At 44.0% G+C, this 23,436-nt stretch overlaps 1 protein-coding gene across 2 annotated transcripts in view; it reads right to left on the reverse strand.

Moving 5' to 3' along the window:
* Positions 1-23,436, reverse strand: part of Vang (Strabismus domain-containing protein Vang) — a 679,794-nt gene that overhangs the window by 514,419 nt on the left and 141,939 nt on the right. The window contains exon 2 of one of the 2 annotated variants that reach the window (XM_071659774.1): positions 19,668-20,079. The exons of the other annotated variant lie outside the window; for it this stretch is intronic. The gene's annotated coding sequence lies outside the window, so the exon portion shown is untranslated. The remainder of the gene's footprint in view (positions 1-19,667; positions 20,080-23,436) is intronic. 2 annotated transcript variants of the gene reach the window in all.

Below are 23,436 nucleotides of genomic sequence, written 5' to 3' on the forward strand. Positions count from 1 at the left end.
TCTCGTAATCATAAAAGTTCGGATCAGTGAACAGTGCTCGTATACCTATTCGAGACTAAAGCAAAACTGTACTAAAATGCGCCTGGAGCGCAGATATGAAACAACAGTGAAACAGTATCATATACTGTTGCTACACTGCCGGGTTGAAGAAGAAGAAAAAGAGGTTCATCTGCGCGGATGTGATTATCTGACAGTGATGTTGCTCTGGCTGAGACTTCGAAGATGATCTTCATTTTGACAGAGCGTGAAAACCCAGGAGGACCCAGGTCGCGCATGACCACAGCTGATGGCCGGCAGGTCCCGCTCCTGGCAACGTTCATTTGATTCATAATTTGACTCATTCTATCATCCTCAGTGTAACGTGAATAGACATCATGCCTTCTTCTTTCTAAAATATGAACTCATATAAACTCTAAAGGTAACTGAATGTAGCTACTTAAAAAACACCACGTATATTGAACCTCAGCAGTGATATCAGTGTCATCTTATCTCATTTATTTCTAGACAAACTAGTCTGAGGTGTTAGTTAAACTGGCCAGGCGCCGACCCAGCGAGCACCTACCTGGTCTCACCACTGAGGAACAACAGAGAACGACGACTTACCTGATGTAAATGAATACAACATGAGGACAAAGTGAACATACATTAACTCGATTCGTTTCGATTGCATTTATCAAATGACGTTTCATTCTGTAGCGGGTTCGATCTGATATTTAATCAGCAGAACCAAGATGACGAGGTTGGTTGGGAGGCCTGGAGCAAACGTGGTGGCCAGGTGGGTGTGTGGTACTGGGGGAGGTGGTGATTGATGGCCATGCGGAGGGCCAGCCCTCACTACCATATTGACCTACACAGCTGCCAGTATCGACCAGCGTCAGCCACTGTGTCTTGCAACACACAATAACTCTACCATTAAGTATGACAGACAAGCAACACTGGGTGGAAATATATACACAGTGACCAGCCCAGAACACCTGCTCGATTGCTGTGATAGAATATTACTTCCCATGATTATGTGATGTTAACAGTGAACTTCCCCATAACGTCTGCATACTTCGCGTCCCCGCGGACACTAGAGCAAGGCGCTCCCTGTGTGATCTCCCTGCATGATTTTATGACCCTTGAGCACGACGGTTCCTGACCCCTTAAGGCTCACGTCTTGGGCCGGGCCATCATGTCCAAAGGTCGTACCGTCGTGCTCATGGGTCGTAACGACGTGCTCAAGGGTAGTAACGTCGTGTTCAAGGGTCGTAACATCGTGTTCAAGGGTCGTAACATCGTGTTCAAGGGTAGTAGCGTCGTGTTCAAGGGTCGTACCATTCTGTTCAAGAAGGGTACCGTCCTGCCTCAAGGGTTGCCAGAGACCCAGCAACAGTCGTGTCAGACCACCTATTTCTGTGAGCCGTTGTCTTCATTATCAATATTCATGACTGAAGTTAAGCAGGATAGTCTCTCGTGCAGAGGTGAGACCCTTTGGGCGTACGTCTGTGCCATGTGCTGCACAGAAATGCCGTATTATGAGCACACTTTCCCATAACATTTCCATATTACTGTCCTTTTTTCAACACCTTTTCCTGCCGGCAGTTAAGCCGGAGGGAGAGGTGAGTGGAGAGGTGCCTTATGCTTTCCTATCCTGTTTCCATCGCTACATTTGGACTTTGTTCTGACACACATAACCACGTTCAGGACCATCAGGTCTCCTGTTGGCTGTTCTTCCTATGTACTTTCCATGTACTGTCATGTACCACTACCGCTTGGGGGCCTCGGGAGTACACGCCATTCTTGAAAATAACACCTCACGTTGAGGGCTGCGTCAACAGACGGACGGCAAGAGTTCCAGGCGTCAGGATGATGCACGGTGCGTGTGGCTGTGACAACCCCAGACACAGCTGCTGCCTCATGTGTGGCTGTGACAACCCCAGACACAGCTGCTGCCTCATGTGTGGCTGTGACAACCCCAGACACAGCTGTTGCCTCATGTGTGGCAGTGATCACAAAAGACACAGCTGGTGCCTCATGTGTGGCTGTGACAACCCCAGACACAGCTGCTGCCTCATGCGTGGCTGTGACAACCCCAGACACAGCTGTTGCCTCATGTGTGGCAGTGATCACAAAAGACACAGCTGGTGCCTCATGTGAGGTGGTCACATCTGACACAGCTGCTGCCTCGTGTGTGGCTACCATTAAGCAGAAGCTGCTTATAGTTTATGAGTTTCATGATGAAGTCTTGGTGAGGCTGCCACAAAGGGAGAGAACGATTTCTTCTTTTTTGAGGGTTAACGATATCATCCAGGTCTGATGATGAACAAATAAACACTTGTAATTTCAGTTGTTTAGAATTAAAACACCTCTTCAGCCTCCCTCCCATGGGTTCAGAGTTATGCAAATACACTGCTCAGCTGAAGTGGTTTGGCCGGCTGTAAAGTTGAATATTTTCCTCCATTAGTTGATTAAGTCTGGGACGTGGAGGGAGGGAGGGAGGGAGGCGTGGGTGTGTGTGTGTGGGGCAGGGAAGGCTTCAGGCTGCCAGCTGGTCTTTATAGCTGAACCTGAGGGTTTTTTTGACGTTGCCTGACCCACCACCAGCAGTTCGTGGCGCGCCAACACCTCCCTGCACTGTACAACGCCTGGCCTCCCCCGCTCAACATGTTATCAATGTCTTATCACACAAGACAGTCAGGCAGGTGTCATCACCATATACTTGACTCCCTGTGCCGCCAGTTAAGTACGTTATATCAAAGTTAAACTCATCTACATGAGAACCAGGATCACGATACAGCAAATGGTTGAAGGCCCTCAAGCCTCAGGTGTTAAGTACTTTATAAACTACTTTATTGTCAATGACGTACTCCCTTCACTGTCACTAACGTACTCCCTTCACTGTCACTAACGTACTCCCTTCATTGACACTAACGCACTCCCTTCATTGGCACTGACGTACTCCCTTCATTGAAACTAACGCACTCCCTTCATTGACATTAACGCTCTCCCTTCATTGACACTGGCGTACTCCCTTCATTGGCACTAACGTACTCCCTTCATTGACACTAACGCACTCCCTTCATTGACACTGACGTACTCCCGTCACTGTCACTGACGTACTCCCTCCATTGAAACTAACGCACTCCCTTCATTGACACTAACGTACTCCCTTCAGTGTCACTAACGTATTCCCCTCATTGACACTAACGCATTCCCTTCATTGACAGTGACGTACTCCCTTCACTGTCACTAACGCACTCCCTTCATTGACACTAACGTACTCCCTTCATTGACACTGACGTACTCCCTTCAGTGTCACTAACGCATTCCCTTCATTGACACTAACGCATTCCCTTCATTGACAGTGACGTACTCCCTTCACTGTCACTAACGCACTCCCTTCATTGACACTAACGTACTCCCTTCATTGACACTGACGTACTCCCTTCATTGACACTAACGTACTCCATGGACACTGACGTACTCCCTTCATTGACAATAACGTACTCCCTTCATTGACACTAACGTTCTCCCTTCATTGACCCTAACGGACTCCCTTCATTGACACCAACGTACTCCCTTCATTGACACTAACGTTCTCCCTTCATTGACCCTAACGGACTCCCTTCATTGACACTAACGTACTCCCTTCATTGACACTAACGTACTCCTTTCATTGACACTGACGTGCTCCCTTCATTGACACTGACGTACTCCCTTCATTGACACTGACGTAGTCACTCCCTTGACAGTGACATATTCCCTTCACTGACAGTGACGTGCTCAGTTCAGTGACACGAAGGTACTTGCATCATTGACACTGACGTACTCGTATCTAAGGTTATTCTATTCTTGTCCTTGGTTTTGCAAGTCCCGGATTCAAGTACTTTGTTACGATGTGAACCCTGCAACCTTGGCCACCCAGCGGCCGGGGGCCCTGACTTGCCTTACTGCTCACTCAGGCAGGTTCTCAACCTCCCACACCGTCGACAAATGGTTACTAATGCTGGAACTACTTCCAGGCAATATAAACCGATTTCATCGGTGGAAGCACTCACAATCTCTCCTTCATTTGCGTAAATCTAAGATAGCCGACATTTCTAAGCAGTTAACTCCAATTATACTGAGACGTAATTCGTCCTTATATGGAGTACTGCTCTTAATTCTGACGAGGCTTTTCATGATAACTTGACGGCAACAAGTCTAAAGCAATACGACTTGCCAGCCCTCCCACGTGAGCCACTTGCCCCACGCCGCAATGCTGGCTGATTTTCCTTCTTCTACAGATAATACTTCGGCATCCTTTCACCGAGAGCTGGCTGCTTGTGTATCTTCGTCACTTACCCCACACAGCACTCCGCTGCGTCACGCGAGAACTATGTGGTTGACAGCGACTCAAGGATGAGCCGTTGCGATATCTTTTTCTTTCCCAACACCGCCAAAGCTTGGGAGCTCTTCACCTTCTCATGTTTCTAAGAATCTGGATCTATCTATTCCAGAGAAGCGAGTTTTCCACCTCTTCAACAACTTCTAAATTATTCTTTTCCTTTATTCCCTTTTCCTTTCAGTAAGGGATGGAAATCCGTGACAGAAGCCTTTGACATACGACAGAATGAAAAGAAAGAGTGAGAGAACATTTTCTTTGGCTGTTTCCCGATAACTGTGAATCATGAATGGGAGACTTAGATGTACATTTATGAGAGAAAAACCCAGAGCAAGCGATATCTGGCCTCCCTGTACTTCAGAAGCTAGGATATTACTGGCAGTTGTAAGGTACAGTTAAACTATAGCAAAGCATTACATGCTACAGCTAAGATATAACAGAGCATCACATGGTGCAGCTAAGATATAACAGAGCATTGCATGGGACGTAGCTGTCCATTCGTAGCCCAGCAGTCCTAAGAGATCAGAATCCAGGACAGAGCTAACTCCAACCCAGCATAAACCGCTAGTGTGGGGGAGTCTCAGCCCCCGACTCCTCCACCTCCTCCTCCTCACTGGGATGACACACCTCACAGATGCCATCGACTTCCAATCAAAATGATAACAAAACGATCACACTGTGATAACAGGTGGTGGGGTAACGTACACGCTGACCTGGTTGTAGAGTGAGACACAAGATGACTGACCTGTACTGAAGGCCCGATAACTGGATGATAACAACCTCGAGAGCAGAAATTATAACTTCACCAGTTGTGATGACCCTTATTGTTAGTGGCGATAACCTCAGCAATGATGATAACTTCATCATCAGAAATGATAAAATTACCAGCAGTAATGATCACATCACCAGCAGTATAACCCTCACCAGTGTTAGTGATAACCCTCACCGGTGTTAGTGATAACCCTCACTAGTGCTAGTGATAACCCTCACCAGTGTTAGCGATAACCCTCACCAGTGTTAGTGATAAGCTCACCAGTGTTAGTGATAACCCTCACCAGTGTTAGTGATAACCTCACCAGTGTTAGCGATAACCTTCACCAGTGTTAGTGATAACCCTCACCAGTGTTAGTGATAACCCTCACCAGTGTTAGTGATAACCCTCACCAGTGTTAGTGATAACCTCACCAGTGTTAGTGATAACCCTCACCAGTGTTAGTGATAACCTCACCAGTGTTAGTGATAACCCTCACCAGTCTTAGTGATAACCTCACCAGTGTTAGCGATAACCTTCACCAGTGTTAGTGATAACCCTTACCAGTGTTAGTGATAACCCTTACCAGTGTTGATAACCCTCACCAGTGTTAGTGATAACCCTTACCAGTGTTAGTGATAACCCTCACCAGTGTTAGTGATAACCCTCACCAGTGTTAGTGATAACCCTCACCAGTGTTAGTGATAACCCTCACCAGTGTTAGTGATAACCCTTACCAGTGTTAGTGATAACCCTTACCAGTGTTAGTGAAAACCCTCACCAGTGTTAGTGATAACCCTCACCAGTGTTAGTGATAACCCTCACCAGTGTTAGTGATAACCCTCACCAGTGTTAGTGATAACCCTCACCAGTGTTAGTGATAACCCTCACTGGTGTTAGTGATAACCCTCACCAGTGTTAGTGATAACCCTCACCAGTGTTAGTGATAACCCTCACCAGTGTTAGTGATAACCCTCACCAGTGTTAGTGATAACCTCACCAGTGTTGGTGATAACCTTACCAGTGTTAGTGATAACCCTTACCAGTGTTAGTGATAACCCTCACCAGTGTTAGTGATAACCCTCACCAGTGTTAGTGATAACCCTCACCAGTGTTGGTGATAACCTTACCAGTGTTAGTGATAACCCTTACCAGTGTTAGTGATAACCCTCACCAGTGTTAGTGATAACCTCACCAGTGTTAGTGATAACCCTTACCAGTGTTAGTGATAACCCTCACCAGTGTTTGTGATAACCCTCACTGGTGTTAGTGATAACCCTCACCAGTGTTTGTGATAACCCTCACCAGTGTTAGTGATAACCCTCACCAGTGTTAGTGATAACCCTCACTGGTGTTAGTGATAACCCTCACCAGTGTTAGTGATAACCCTCACCAGTGTTAGTGATAACCCTCACCAGTGTTAGTGATAACCCTCACCAGTGTTAGTGATAACCCTCACCAGTGTTAGTGATAACCTCACCAGTGTTTGTGATAACCCTCACCAGTGTTAGTGATAACCCTCACCAGTGTTAGTGATAACCCTCACCAGTGTTAGTGATAACCCTCACCAGTGTTAGTGATAACCCTCACCAGTGTTAGTGATAACCCTCACTGGTGTTAGTGATAACCCTCACCAGTGTTAGTGACAACCCTCACCAGTGTTAGTGATAACCCTCACCAGTGTTAGTGATAACCCTCACCAGTGTTAGTGATAACCCTCACTGGTGTTAGTGATAACCCTCACCAGTGTTTGTGATAACCCTCACCAGTGTTAGTGATAACCCTTACCAGTGTTAGTGATAACCTCACCAGTGCTAGTGATAGCCCTTACCGGTGTTAGTGATAACCTCACCAGTGTTAGTGATAACCTCACCAATGTTAGTGATATCCTCACCAGTGTTAGTGATAACCTCACCAGTGTTAGTGATAACCTTACCAGTGTTAGTGATAACCTCACCAATGTTAGTGATAACCTCACCAGTGTTAGTGACAACCTCACCAGTGTTAGTGATAACCTTACCAGTGTTAGTGATAACCTTACCAGTGTTAGTGATAACTTTACCAGTGTTAGTGATAACCTCACCAGTGTTATTGATAACCTCACTAGTGGTGATAACCCTCACTAGTTAATAATAAACCTCACGAGCGGCAACGATAATAACCTCGCCAGTAGTTGGTAATAACCTCAAGCAACCTCACCAGTATTGACCGGGCCAGACCAGTACCTTACTACGGCAATCATATGCTCCCCTGGGGGCCTGCCTTCTGACCCAATAATAACCACGGGATGAAAGATGGATTTTCAATAGCGGCCCAAAGCTTCCCTCTGTGTGGGCTGAGGGAGTCGGGAGGGAGCATTGCCACAGTGCCTGGTAAGGGCCGAGCACCCAGCCTCACCGCACTGACTGCCACATAACTACCCCAGTTATCACCATACGCAACATGACGGAGGACACAGTGCACAATGACCCGGGGGAAACTCGAAGGACCGCCAGGAAAGCGAGACTTTCGAAAACAAACCATTTTCGACAGAGGTACGTAACAAGGATCATAATCTTTCTCCACGTAATGAGTGAATGGATGACGCTACGGTCTTCATTTTGAGAGAGAGAGAGAGAGAGAGAGAGAGAGAGAGAGAGAGAGAGAGAGAGAGAGAGAGAGAGAGAGAGAGAGAGAGAGAGAGAGAGAGAGAGAGAGAGAGAGATCTGATGAAGATAAAGAAAAGTTGTAAAACGTGTTTTATGAAAAAAAAAACAAGAAAATTGATAATCTAAGTATTATATTCAAGTGTAGTATAACAACATACTATCTGGGTTTAGACTGAGAAGATATGGTATGATCAATAAAGCTGCCAGGTCTGTAAAATGCGTTTATGAAGCTTTAAACGTCTGGAGAAAACGTGTCTGGAACATTGTTAATTAATGCCTACAAGAATGTCGCTAGTTACTTGTGGTATACATTGTAATGTAGTCGCCCCACACTATCGTGGACTGGGTCCCTATTCTCTCGAGAACAAACCATTGAAATCTGAAATCTGAATAGGCGTTACCGGACTCCGCCTGCTCGGGGTTTCCCTACGAATGAAAAGTCATCTTCAGGCGAGGTAGTATGAAGAGAAACTTTCAACACCAAAGGAGTACAGCCTTGAAGCTATGAGGCGCCCCATAAAAAGGGGATGTTGGGGTTTTATAAGAGAACATGATACTATATCTGTGGTTATCTCCGTTGAAAGATGAAATAAAGAATGTAAATGAAAAGTATTGGAGCTCCTTTGGACTTGCAAACCTCTCTCTTAAAGCAGGAGGATTTATAGGACGATTAAAAGACATAAGGAAGAGAAAATCTCCTTAGTTCTGTGTGAGGAAAGAAAGAAGCATAACGGTGTATCTTCGTATGTCTAGTCGCTACACAGGAACTATGAGAAACTTGTCCGTTGCATTCCATGAGTCCAAGATATAGTGATTGAGACACACGCTAAAGGTTGACGAGAGTAATGGGCAAAGTAATATCTGCAGAACAGAGAGAAGGCAGCAACATCACGCTAGAAGGAAAGAAGTGGGTGGAGAGAGGTGAGAACAGATAAGCTGATAAAGAAGAAGACTTTTCATTCCACTGTGGCCAAGAGTGAGAGACATGAAGGAGAAGCCACACCAGATGTATGAGAAGTACTCCTCGTGGAACAGCTGCGTATCAGAAAAGCAATCCTGGCAAGTCTGCTAAACTCTTAACTTTTGGGAAGGAGATTCTGTGATGTCCATGATGTGGAGTGTCTAGCAGAGTGTGAGGGGAAGTGGTTATGACCAACATGTATACTATGAACTGCAGTGTTTTGAAATCTAAAATCTGGAAATGAATGACTCATGCCTAAGGTATTTGGGAATCAATTGTACTTATGTTTACCAGACTTAATCAGTTAACTGGTTCCTGATCCCGGAATGCTACGCATGTCTAAACCTAGTGAGGATGGACATACAGTGCGAGAAAAAGAACGAGTATTGCTGCTTGGTTGACGTAAATGTTTCAAAAAACATGGAGACTTTTTTAAATGACGATACACATATGTATGTACCCGCACATCATTTATGTAAGTACATATACATCAGCTAAGCCATGTGTATTTGTGTGTGTATAATATATAAAGCTAAGACATTCTGTATATACAGTAAGGGGAAGAAGTCGGTACACAGTGCCAAAATTACAGACATAAATCTGCATAAGAATTATGTAAATGAAAAAATACACAAAATAGTTAGTATAAAAGTTTTAATCAATAACAATCATCTCACAAGGTTAAACAGTTCCAACTGTGTATGAATGTGCATGTTTAAGAAGAAATAAAGATCACTTTAGAACTGTATTGTGACTCGCTTCACTCTGTAGAAGGTTAAGAGACGGAGCAACACGAATGTAAAACTCTCTCCCCGTCACACACACACACACACACACACACACGCACAAAAAAACATACATGGGCCAAGTCCGTGTGTGTGTGTGTGTGTGTGTGTGTGTGTGAGTGTGTGTGTCCCAGAAGATGGCAACACTTGCCCACACGACACACTGGTTATTAACTCACTCACCTCTACACCCTCGGCATCAGAACACATCCCTTCCCCAACACACAACTCAGCCACTGAAGCGACTGAGCGTTGCAGTCCCCCTCAGCTAGATACCTCAGTAAATAAAGGCCAGCCAGACACAGCATCCCAGTAGCCGGACTGAGGACTTGATGTTTACAGTATCGACCAGCGGCGACAGGCAAATGGGCTGGACACTGGAGCAGATGGACCCTGGCCAACGATGCCCTCCAGACACAGCCGACGCCTCCCTGCCCTACTCTCCACCCCCACAGTAACTCATTCTAAAAGTACATTACATCACAAACCATAAAAGAAGAGTTTGCCCTTCAATACGAGCTCTGAAAGGAGACAATAAATCTTGTGGGGGTGACAATATTGTGGGAGGGGAGAGTGCAGCACACAGACGGTGTGGGGGCCTCGACTTACGGCCCAGCACCGTTACCCACAAATCGCACTCCCCCATCACGCCGCTCAACCTACTCATTTTCCCTCTGCAATTTCTATTCCTTAACACGCACCTTCCTCATGTATTGATGTGCCTGGACTTCCCCTCAGGACAGCGCGGATTTACGCACCAGGGCCAGCAAGCAATTACCAGGCCCTGCCCGTCATCACTACTCATCTCGCGTACCCACATCTGGTTCATAAGATGTTCAAGTGTTCCTTAAAGTCTCTATTCTTTTTCTTTCAGTTGATAGTTGCAATATACCAGTCTTTACGGCTGTAATGCTGTCCGTGCGTGGGACAGACTGGCTCAGTAGCGGGGATGTATACACATGGGCGAGGCAAGAGCCCCCTCTGCATACTGGCCTGGGACAGAGCCTGGGCGCCTCCTGGCTGCCACACTTGCCCTAGTTCCCCTCCACAGTCGACCATCAGGTGCTTAAGTGCTTTGATTAACGCACCATCTGGAATGCAGGTCTGTAGATGACGCTGGTGTGGTTTACAACCTCATCATTCTTTACTCCTTGACTATGTTCAATGTGCGGCACCTATCAAGGATCTGCTTCACTGTAAAGCTCTGAGCAGAAGGTAATATTCTTTTCTCATTCTTATCCATAATCTGCTCAAATCTTCTTCATGTACAGGATACCATACCAATAAGACAATATTTCACCTTTCATCGTATACTTTCGCATCTTATAACACAAGGGAGTGGCAATGTTTTCGCCTGGCCCACATCCTGACTACAATGTGCGGCTCATTCAGTTCAGATTTTCAGCCGTGGCTGCTGTGTTACCGGCACTCAGACATGCTGGAGTGTACACAAACAGAGCCTCGGGATGGCTGTGTCTTCCTTATCTTGCTTGGAACGCTTAAATAAAAGCTGTAGACAAATATACAGATAGATGGATACATAAACAAATAGACTGATATAGATAAATGATAAATAGATAAACAAAGAGATAGACAGACAAAAACAAGATAAAGGAAGGTACCTGTGCGCATATCCTGGCGTTCCCACTTGCAAAATAAAACCCTTCAAAGCTAAACTTGATTTTTTGCAGTACAATCCTTTTGAAATCCAGGGTTTACATTGACTTCACTGAAAGTAAGCTTCATCAGACAACCAAATTGACCTCCGCGTACCCTAATTTGCAGCCTTTAATCAAACTTTGCACTGACATGTACTGAAACTGCCTGACAGTGTAATGTTCTTAACTTTCACAGTGGCGAAGGTCTGGCCGTCGATCCTCAGAGTTCAAGGCAGGATGAGTGAGACGCCTTTCACAGCTTTACGGATCCATCAAGAGCCCACCACCTCTCTCTCTCTCTCTCTCTCTCTCTCTCTCTCTCTCTCTCTCTCCTTCCCAAGCAAGTGCACATATTCACCAAGTCAACATATCCAGAACATCAAAATGTTCAGAAGGTCCATACTCTCAGCAGGTCAACATACCCAAGACATCAACATACTCAGCAGGTCAACGTACCCAGGACATCAACATACTCAGCAGGTCAACATACCCAGGACATCAACATACTCAGCAGGTCAACATACCCAGGACATCAACATACTCAGCAAGGTCAGCATACCCAGAACATCAACATACTCAGCAGGTCAACGTACCCAGGACATCAACATACACAGCAGGTCAACATACCCAGAACATCAACATACTCAGGAGGTCAACATACCTTGCAGGCCAGCATATCAGTTCATCACATCCAGAAGATCAAGATAACCTAACCTCGTGTTCACTTCCAGAAGTCCTCCATGGAACCCATCTCAGAGCCCTCAACTCTCAGAACTCGTCCCTCCAGTCAACATTCCCAGGAGCCTTCCAAAAGGAACCCTTCCCAAAGCCTCCTGGAACCCGTTCTTCCAGCCAGCAATCAAGAACGTATTCATGGCTTTACTTCCAGCCACCTGGACCTGGACCAGGGGAGGCTCAACCTCGTCCACTGGCTCAAGCAGCAGATGGAAGCCATCCTACAATACTGCAATCAGAGATGTTTTCCTGGTCTAATCCGTTGCAAAAGCAACATTCCGGATGACACTGGCTAACACGAAGCTTGGAAAAATATTCAGGTTTAAAGGACACAGATATTCCCGATGAAAGAATGTATCATTCATTATCGTTCAAAACTCTGGATTAAACACTATTTCTGAGACGTTACTCCAAGAGTAAGGTTTCGCACAAGACAATAATGCGGTGAAACAACACAACACGGAATACAATATCTGAATTACAGCAGTTCATGTAGCACAATGTTCTGAATGACAGCAATCCATACAGCACAAACTTTGGAATAATGATGATCCATATAGCACAATGCATCACAAAGGCTGCTTCCCCAAGGTTACGTGTGTTTTACAGGTGCCGTAATCATCTGGTTAGAAGCTCCCTCATATCTACAGAGGTTCTTGTCGCCCCAGTATGGAATACTGTTCGCATATCTGAGGTGGCTCTTCCTCCACCTCTCTCTTAGCCAGAGTTCAATCTAGAGCCTCTTGTCTCATTGAATTTCCATACACCATCTCTCCAACCATCCCCTTCTGTCCGCCACTATGGTATTGTCCTCTCCCTGCTTTGCCACTGCTCTTGTGAACTATTTGCGCCCTTCCCTGCCACTAACACTATGATCTATGGCAGGCGTTTGGCTGCTGCTTCCCACAGTGCCTGTCGTGAGACTGACCACACGAGGATTGACCGTTATGATTCCTCCTCCTCCTTCCTACGAACAGCGAAGCTATGGAATGTCCTTCCTCCTTTCGTCTTCCCTCTTCCTATAACCTTTCCGCCCTTACCAGTCAGGTCTACAGACACCTGAACAGCTCTCACTACAATCTCATTCTTTTTTTTCATACCGTATTTTCTTTTCATCCTAAAAGGCAATAATTGGAGCATATTTTGCTCGTAACATGTCGGTCATTATAGCGAAAATGAAAGGAACCTATGTGGCACAATACTTGGAATAGTAATAATGCATAAAAGCATAATACTTTGAATAACGCCAATTTATATAACAATACTTTGAATAATACTGATCCTAACTGCTTAGTGCTACGACTAAATAACCATGATTCATATGCCACATTACTCTACTTGAAATTATACTAATTCATATATCCAAATACTTTGAATAAAAGAGATTATCAAAGCACAATATTTTGATTACGGCTAATCCATAACTAAATAAAGATACTTTGAATAAGCGACTGGAATACTTTGAATAACAATAATACGTATTGCACAATACTTTGAATAACGCTGACCAATATAGCACAGTATGTTGAATAACAATGATCCGTATAGCTGACCAGTATAGCGCAATACTCTGAATAGCACTGACCAATATAGCACAATATTTTGAATAACAATGATCTGTACAGCACAATACCTTGAACAACATTGATCAATATAACACAATACTCTATAATCTATACAGCAGTTCAATTCATTTTCAAACTCAAAATTGTTACGTTCAAAAGAAAAGGGACCCCCCCCCCCCCTCTGTATTCACAGTTCTATAAGATACATACAAGTTTTAAATGAGTTAGTGTATGTAATCACCATATAACTTATCAACATTATTTGTCTTCAAATTCTAACTTCTTCGACGTTTTCCGTGACTCTACGAGCAGTACTCGTTATATACCCGGTATAATACTGAATGCAAGGCTCAGGTATATCATTTTCCATGACCAGAACAAGTTATACATCTTTTCTCTCCTTCGCAATTCATCTCAGCCGTAAACCATACGGTCCAGTCTTAATTACGTTACTCCATAAGACACGATATTCTGAAAAACATTAATCCATATACCAGAAGTTATTTGGATGATGATAATCCATATAGAACAATGATTTGAATAACAGTAATCCAGATAGAACAATACTATGAATAACATTGAATCATATATATATATATATATATATATATATATATATATATATATATATATATATATATATATATATATATCTATATATATATATATATATATATATATATTTTTTTTTTTTTTTTTTTTTGCTTTGTCGCTGTCTCCCGCGTTTGCGAGGTAGCGCAAGAAAACAGACGAAAGAAATGGCCCAACCCACCTCCATACACATGTATATACATACGTCCACACACGCAAATATACATACCTACACAGCTTTCCATGGTTTACCCCAGACGCTTCACATGCCCTGATTCAATCCACTGACAGCACGTCAACCCCGGTATACCACATCGATCCAATTCACTCTGTTCCTTGCTCTCCTTTCACCCTCCTGCGTGTTCAGGCCCCGATCACACAAAATCTTTTTCACTCCATCTTTCCACCTCCAATTTGGTCTCCCACTTCTCGTTCCCTCCACCTCCGACACATATATCCTCTTGGTCAATCTTTCCTCACTCATTCTCTCCATGTGCCCAAACCATTTCAAAACACCCTCTCCTGCTCTCTTAACCACGCTCTTTTTATTTCCACACATCTCTCTTACCCTTACGTTACTTACTCGATCAAACCACCTCACACCACACATTGTCCTCAAACATCTCATTTCCAGCACATCCATTCTCCTGCGCACAACTCTATCCATAGCCCACGCCTCGCAACCATACAACATTGTTGGAACCATTATTCCTTCAAACATACCCATTTTTGCTTTCCGAGATAATGTTCTCGACTTCCACACATTCCTTCAAGGCTCCCAGGATTTTCGCCCCCTCCCCCACCCTATGATCCACTTCCGCTTCCATGGTTCCATCGCTACCAGATCCACTCCCAGATATCTAAAACACTTTACTTCCTCCAGTTTTTCTCATTCAAACTTACCTCCCAATTGACTTGACCCTCAACCCTACTGTACCTAATAACCTTGCTCTTATTCGCATTTACTCTTAACTTTCTTCTTTCACACACTTTACCAAACTCAGTCACCAGCTTCTGCAGTTTCTCACATGAATCAGCCACCAGCGCTGTATCATCAGCGAACAACAACTGACTCACTTCCCAAGCTCTCTCATCCCCAATAGACTTCATACTTGCCCCTCTTTCCAAAACTCTTGCATTTACCTCCCTAACAACCCCATCCATAAACAAATCAAACAACCATGGAGACATCACACACCCCTGCCGCAAACCAACATTCACTGAGAACCAATCACTTTCCTCTCTTCCTACACGTACACATGCCTTACATCCTCGATAAAAACTTTTCACTGCTTCTAACAACTTGCCTCCCACACCATATATATATATATATATATATATATATATATATATATATATATATATATATATATATATATATATATATATATATATACACACACAGAAGAACATGTTGAATAACAATGAGTCCATATAGCACAATACTCCGAATATCTTTTAATCCTTATGACGCAATTCTTTGATTAATCACTGTGACCAACCTTACAACCATCCAGACTGCATTTCGATCCATTCAGTCACATAAATTCTCCTCTCAAGAGAAAGGGGTAACCCATCCTCACTACCAAGGGGTAGTAAAGGGTAACCCGTCCTCATTACCAGGAGGTAGTACTTACAGTAGTACCGCTTAGTACATATAACCACATCGTAACATGTTACATAACTACACTACTTTTTCCCCCATATTTCAAAAGTATCAACAATCTTTATTGACATAACATTATTTACCATATCATACCTTAATTCTTTAACCCTTGGATAAGTCGATATTAATAAATATGTATCATCTCCTCCTTCACATCACATCGCACATCTTTCCTCCTCATCTTCACAATATATCTCATGTGTTCATCCTCTTCCAAATCTTCATTCACACATTATGACGCCATGCGTTCATCCTCTTCCAAATCTTCATCCACACATTATGACGCCATGCGTTCATCCTCTTCTAAATCTTCATCCACACATTATGACGCCATGCGTTCATCCTCTTCTAAATCTTCATCCACACATTATGACGCCATGCGTTCATCCTCTTCTAAATCTTCATCCACACATTATGACGCCATGCGTTCATCCTCTTCCAAATCTTCATTCACACATTATGACGCCATGCGTTCATCCTCTTCTAAATCTTCATCCACACATTATGACGCCATGTGTTCATCCTCTTCTAAATCATCATCCACACATTATGACTCCATGCGTTCATCCTCTTCTAAATCTTCATCCACACATTATGACGCCATGTGTTCATCCTCTTCTAAATCTTCATCCACACATTATGACGCCATGCGTTCATCCTCTTCTAAATCCTCATCCACACATTTGCATGACAATGTCCAACACGGCATGCTACTTTGAATAGAAATAACTCAAATAGAATATATTCATAGGAAAATAATCCACACAACACATTACTTTGAACAAATAATCCACACAACACAATACTTTGAACAAATAATCCACACAACACAATACTTCGAAAAATAATCCACACACACAATACTTTGAACAAATAATCCACACAACACATTACTTTGAACAAATAATCCACGCAACACATTACTTTGAACAAATAATCCACACAACACAATACTTCGAAAAATAATCCACACAACACAATGCTTTGAATAACAATAATCCATATAGCAAAATATTTTGAATGACATTAATTCATACGGCACAATACTTTGAATAAAAGATCATTCAAACAGCAAGATATTTAAATGGAAAAATAATTTACCCAACACAATAATCTAAATTAAAATAATCCATACAGCATAATACTTTGAACGAAAATATTCCACACAACACAATACAACACAATACAGCACAAGACTTTGAACGAAAATAATCCACACAGCACAGTACACTGAATGAAAGTAATCCACACAGCACAAGACTTTGAATGAAAACATTCCACACATCACAATTACTTTAAATCAAAATAATTCATGCAGCGTAATACTCTCATTGGCACCACTTCAGGTGCCACAGTGAAGACAATGTGTTTGAAAGTAATACTCAGAGATCAGACTTCAAACGGTAATTTGAAGGTTAACAGATTTCGGATTACATAACTCCGGATCTTCTGTGTCGTCGCTGGAACGGTCTCAAATTCCGTTTAACACTTTAAGTACTCGATAAAATGTGTTCCGGATAAAACTTCGGTCAATACTTTCATCCCTTGATAAAGCATTACTCCGGTTGATCGATCGCTTGATAAAGAATTACTCCGGTTGATCGATCGCCTGATAAAGCATTATTCGGTTGATCGATCGCCTGATAAAGCATTATTCCGGTTGATCGATCGCTTGATAAAGCATTACTCCGGTTGATCGATCGCTTGATAAAGCATTACTCCGGTTGATCTGTTAAAGCCTTTAACGTTCTATAAAACCGTACTCCGGATAGCTAATCCTCAGTCAATGCTTCAAGTGCTACAATACCCCATGCAACACACTGCTTCACGTAATACAATACCCCATGCAACACACTGCTTCACGTAATACAATACCCCATGCAACACACTGCTTCACGTAATACAATACCCCATGCAACACACTGCTTCACGTAATACAATACCCCATGCAACACAATATATCACATGACACAGTACTGTGGTAACACAACTCTCTAGGCAACACTGCGGACGATAACACTTTACACGGCTCTAGATAACACGATAACACATGATGCCATGGCCATCAGGGTAACAAGGACATGTACGTAACAATAATTCCTGGAGTGGAAGGGAAAAAGAAAGGCTCTGTGGTGGGTGGGAACCTCTCCACCAGTGAGCCATATTGGAAAACTTACGTTCAGGCTTCCAGTAAATCCGAAAAACTTAATAGAAAACGAAAAAAATACAAGCAAATAAAAAGAATGAATAAAGGGTATATATATATATATATATATATATATATATATATATATATATATATATATATATATATATATATATATATATATATATTTATATATATATATATATATATATATATATATATATATATATGCAGAACCTTCACTTCACCATGAAGAGATATATGCAACAATCACCACTGGAGAGAGAAAATATAAACAGCAAGTACTTTCGTTTATTGACTCTGAGGATGTAAGAAACGAAAGGACTCACCGTTTTTATTTTTTCTTTCCAGTGGTGATTGTTGCATATGATAGAATTGATAGAGATGCTCTGTGGAAGGTATTAAGAATATATGGTGTGGGAGGCAAGTTGTTAGAAGCAATGAAAAGTTTCTATCGAGGATGTAAGGCATGTGTACGTGTAGGAAGAGAGGAAAGTGATTGGTTCTCAGTGAATGTAGGTTTGCGGCAGGGGTGTGTGATGTCTCCATGGTTGTTTAATTTGTCTATGGATGGGGTTGTTAGGGAGGTGAATGCAAGACTTTTGGAAAGAGGGGCAAGTATGAAGTCTGTTGTGGATGAGAGAGCTTGGGAAGTGAGTCAGTTCTTGTTCGCTGATGATACAGCGCTGGTGGCTGATTCATGTGAGAAACTGCAGAAGCTGGTGACTGAGTTTGGTAAAGTGTGTGAAAGAAGAAAGTTAAGAGTAAATGTGAATAAGAGCAAGGTTATTAGGTACAGTAGGGTTGAGGGTCAAGTCAATTGGGAGGTAAGTTTGAATGGAGAAGAACTGGAGGAAGTAAAGTGTTTTAGATATCTGGGAGTGGATCTGGCAGCGGATGGAACCATGGAAGCGGAAGTGGATCATAGGGTGGGGGAGGGGGCGAAAATCCTGGGAGCCTTGAAGAATGTGTGGAAGTCGAGAACATTATCTCGGAAAGCAAAAATGGGTATGTTTGAAGGAATAATGGTTCCAACAATGTTGTATGGTTGCGAGGCGTGGGCTATGGATAGAGTTGTGCGCAGGAGGATGGATGTGCTGGAAATGAGATGTTTGAGGACAATATGTGGTGTGAGGTGGTTTGATCGAGTAAGTAATGTAAGGGTAAGAGAGATGTGTGGAAATAAAAAGAGCGTGGTTGAGAGAGCAGAAGAGGGTGTTTTGAAATGGTTTGGGTACATGGAGAGAATGAGTGAGGAAAGATTGACCAAGAGGATATATGTGTCGGAGGTGGAGGGAACGAGAAGTGGGAGACCAAATTGGAGGTGGAAAGATGGAGTGAAAAAGATTTTGTGTGATCGGGGCCTGAACATGCAGGAGGGTGAAAGGAGGGCAAGGAATAGAGTGAATTGGATCGATGTGGCATACCGGGGTTGACGTGCTGTCAGTGGATTGAATCAGGGCATGTGAAGCGTCTGGGGTAAACCATGGAAAGCTGTGTAGGTATGTATATTTGCGTGTGTGGACGTATGTATATACATGTGTATGGGGGTGGGTTGGGCCATTTCTTTCGTCTGTTTCCTTGCGCTACCTCGCAAACGCGGGAGACAGCGACAAAGCAAAAAAAAAAAAAAAATATGCATATATATATATATATATATATATATATATATATATATATATACACGACAGGTGAAAGTGACACGTCAAGAGACTACATTTTACTGGCTCACTAGGATGCGCCGCTTCCTGGTCCCTCCTGCTGGATAACGTACCTGTGTAACTCCTTCCTGACGCAGCTGCTGCAGGAGCACCTGCACCTTTAGAGTGGGGCGGCGTCGTCAGCGACCTGGTCGATGGAAGAAGAGAAAAAGATGGAAGATGTTTCTCAATTTTCTTACTGCATCAAATACTTCCTTCTTTTTTCACTCTTTCCTTCTTCTTTTTTTTCGTTTTTGCTGGTCACTGTTAGTACACTGTTTGCATTCTTATCATTTTCTCTTTTGTCCTACTATGGCTTCTTTATCATATTCCTCTGTTCATTGTCTGTTTTCAACCGTTTATCGCTTCACTTCACTATGACACAAACATAACCATCTGAACTTTACTGAACTTCAGAACTCACTTTCGCGACGATGGTACTGAAATGTTCCCGGATGTGAAATGAGCAGAAAATACATGAATATGCTGTGGGGAAGCGAGAGAGGGAGGTAAATAAAATGGTAGACTGAATCATACGAGGTAATGGAGGAGACTTCCATTTTACCTTTATGATGTCTGAGGGTTCAACTTGGTCGTGATATTGTAGCATTCTGTGTGTGTGCGTGATGGTACAACGATACGAACTTCCAGCACGACGGTACGACCCTTGATCACGACGGTACAACGACAACACGACCCTTGATCACGACGGTACAACGACGGTACGACCCTTGATCACGACGGTACAACCATTGAGACGACGGTATGACCCTTGACCAGGACGGTACGACCCTTCAGTATGATGTCCTGTCCTGTTTTTGACCTGGTTTAAAGTCCAGGTCACAGTACCTCACGGGCGTACCGTCGTGCACGAGTCGTACCGTCATGCCCCAGGGTATAGTACCGTCCTGATCAGGCAAGTTTTAATCAGTCCAAATGTAAATGTCGATAATACGTGCCTTGAGGCACAGCAGTGATGACGAGGATGATAACACACTTGCTGCTACTGACTGTGACCATAATAGATGTACGTATCTGTCCGTGGCCCACACACACACACACACACACACACACACACACACACACACACACACACACATAAATACATATACACATATGATAAGAAACACCACCCTCTTCTGCAAGGCCCTCCTGAGGGCTCTTCCCCCCCCCCCCCCCTCCCCGCTTCCAGACACACACACACACACACACACACACACACACACACACACCTTCCCTGAAACCACTATGGCCAAGACTTCTGTGAACTCCCAGGCCCTAACTCATAACTGGCAATTACTGTACATCACAATGAGTAAAGAGAGGAACCTGATAACCGCGTCATGAACAGAATCTACGAGACGGGTTCCTCAGGCGGCTTAGAAAAATGTTACAGATATTGAATCCCACACTCTCCATGAGGGCAGGGAGTGGACGTAGGAAAAACATCAGCACTGGACACCATATTTTCCTCTCTTGTCTGGGAAATCGAAGCGAAACGGAGCGGAGCGGCCGTAAATATCCTCAAGGTGAGGTCGACGGTGGTGGGTGAGGAAGAAAATATATGGAAGCGGCGCGAGCGTACGACTGAACGAACAAACTTGTCGTAAACGAGTCGTGAACACTGGCGCCAGAGGCAGATCACAAAGGCCCTTGTACGCAACGGCAACCAACTTGCAGCAGCAGTAACAGCAACAGCAGCAACAGCAACAGCAGCAGCAGCAGCAGAAGCAGTAACAACAACAGCAACAGCAGTAACAGAAGCAGCAGCAGCAGCAGTAACAGCAACATCAGCAGCAAGAGCAGCAGCAGAGGCAGTATAACAACAGCAGTAACAGCAACAGCAGCAGCAGCAGCAGCAGCAGAAGCAGTAACAACAACAGCAACAGCAGTAACAGCAACAGCAGCAGCAGCAGCAGCAGCACTGTCTGGTCCCTACTCGAGTCTCAAAATTCATTCTCATTAACGAGAGAAAATGGACCCCATCCACCACACGCGGCGCGGTGCCTTCATGACCATGTTACCAGTTCTCAAACATGGCCTCACACTTAATACATCACCTTCCATAACTACATCAGAGTGCCGTATTAATGTGTGCTATGTGGGTGGACATCACCACACCACAAGAAATGATACGGAGCCATCACAGCATTAGGAGTCGCTTCTCAGAATCACTTCCAAAGTAGCACTAGCAGCAGACTGCTGCAGTAAAGAGGGACCTTTACAGCAAAAGCAGACTAACACAGCAGCTGTGGGAACCTCTAGACCTCAACAGCAAAAGCAACAAAATTAGCACAGCTAGTTACAAGAACAGCTGACTGCCACAGCATAATCAGTCACGGCAGACACCACAGCAGTACCTGACCTCTGCAGCACTGGAAGCAAGACAACACAGCACTGGGTGACTTCTACAGCAGCAGAAACGGTCTACTACAGCAGCACCAGCAGACTACCCTAGCTGTAGGATGTCTACAGGTAAAACAACAAACTGTTACAGCAGCGTTTGATTTCTAAACGAACTACCACCGCTACTGTATTAGTAGACTACCAGTACCTTTCAAACCTTTACAGTGCCCACAGTAAACTACCACAGCAGTGTAAAGCACATACTTCCTCACCAGGCTACTAGAGCCGTGTGAAACCTCTATAAAACACACTACCACCTCACTGTGGCCACTACAAAGACAATGGCAGACGACCACAGGTTATCGAGGCCTCTACAGCAGCAGCAGCAGACTTGTCCCATATGTTATTCATCTGCAGTAACATGTTTCAGGAACCTTCGTCTTATTTTCAGCCAAACTGCATTTCCAGCCATCAAAAAAGTGCACCACAGCGGCGTGTGACCTGTCCCACAGCAGCAGTAACAGACAGGCCACAGCAGAGTGTGATTTCAACATCAGTAGACCGTGAACACATCGTCTACATTCATCCCGTGAGACAGGATAACATTCTCAACGGGAACTCAGCACAGGAAAACATCATCGCTACCACATGAGTGACAAGAATCAAGTTCAGCAAGCAATGTAGCCGCTGTGGCAGGAGAACGAGGCAGCGAGAGATTAGCGGAGGCATGACAGTTTAGCATAGCTGGATCAGCAGAAACGGGATAACACAGCAAGGCTGGATCAATAGAAACAAAGCACCACTGTAAGGTTAGCGGAAACAGTTCACCACTGTAAGGTTAGCGGGAACAGTTCACCACTGTAAGGTTAGCGGGAACAGTTCACCACTGTAAGATCAGCAGAAGCAAAGCACCACCGTAAGGTTAGCGGAAACAGTTCACCACTGTAAGGTTAGCGGAAACAGTTCACCACTGTAAGGTTAGCGGAAACAGTTCACCACTGTAAGGTTAGCGGAAACAGTTCACCACTGTAAGGTTAGCGGGAACAGTTCACCACTGTAAGGTTAGCGGGAACAGTTCACCACTGTAAGGTTAGCGGGAACAGTTCACCACTGTAAGGTTAGCGGAAACAGTTCACCACTGTAAGGTTAGCGGAAACAGTTCACCACTGTAAGGTTAGCGGAAACAGTTCACCACTGTAAGGTTAGCGGGAACAGTTCACCACTGTAAGGTTAGCGGGAACAGTTCACCACTGTAAGGTTAGCGGAAACAGTTCACCACTGTAAGGTTAGCGGAAACAGTTCACCACTGTAAGGTTAGCGGGAACAGTTCACCACTGTAAGGTTAGCGGAAACAGTTCACCACTGTAAGGTTAGCGGAAACAGTTCACCACTGTAAGATCAGCAGAAGCAAAGCACCACTGTAAGGTTAGCGGAAACAGTTCACCACTGTAAGGTTAGCGGGAACAGTTCACCACTGTAAGGTTAGCGGAAACAGTT

Source organism: Panulirus ornatus, chromosome 68, assembly GCF_036320965.1.
Source record: "Panulirus ornatus isolate Po-2019 chromosome 68, ASM3632096v1, whole genome shotgun sequence".
NCBI lineage: Eukaryota > Metazoa > Arthropoda > Malacostraca > Decapoda > Palinuridae > Panulirus > Panulirus ornatus.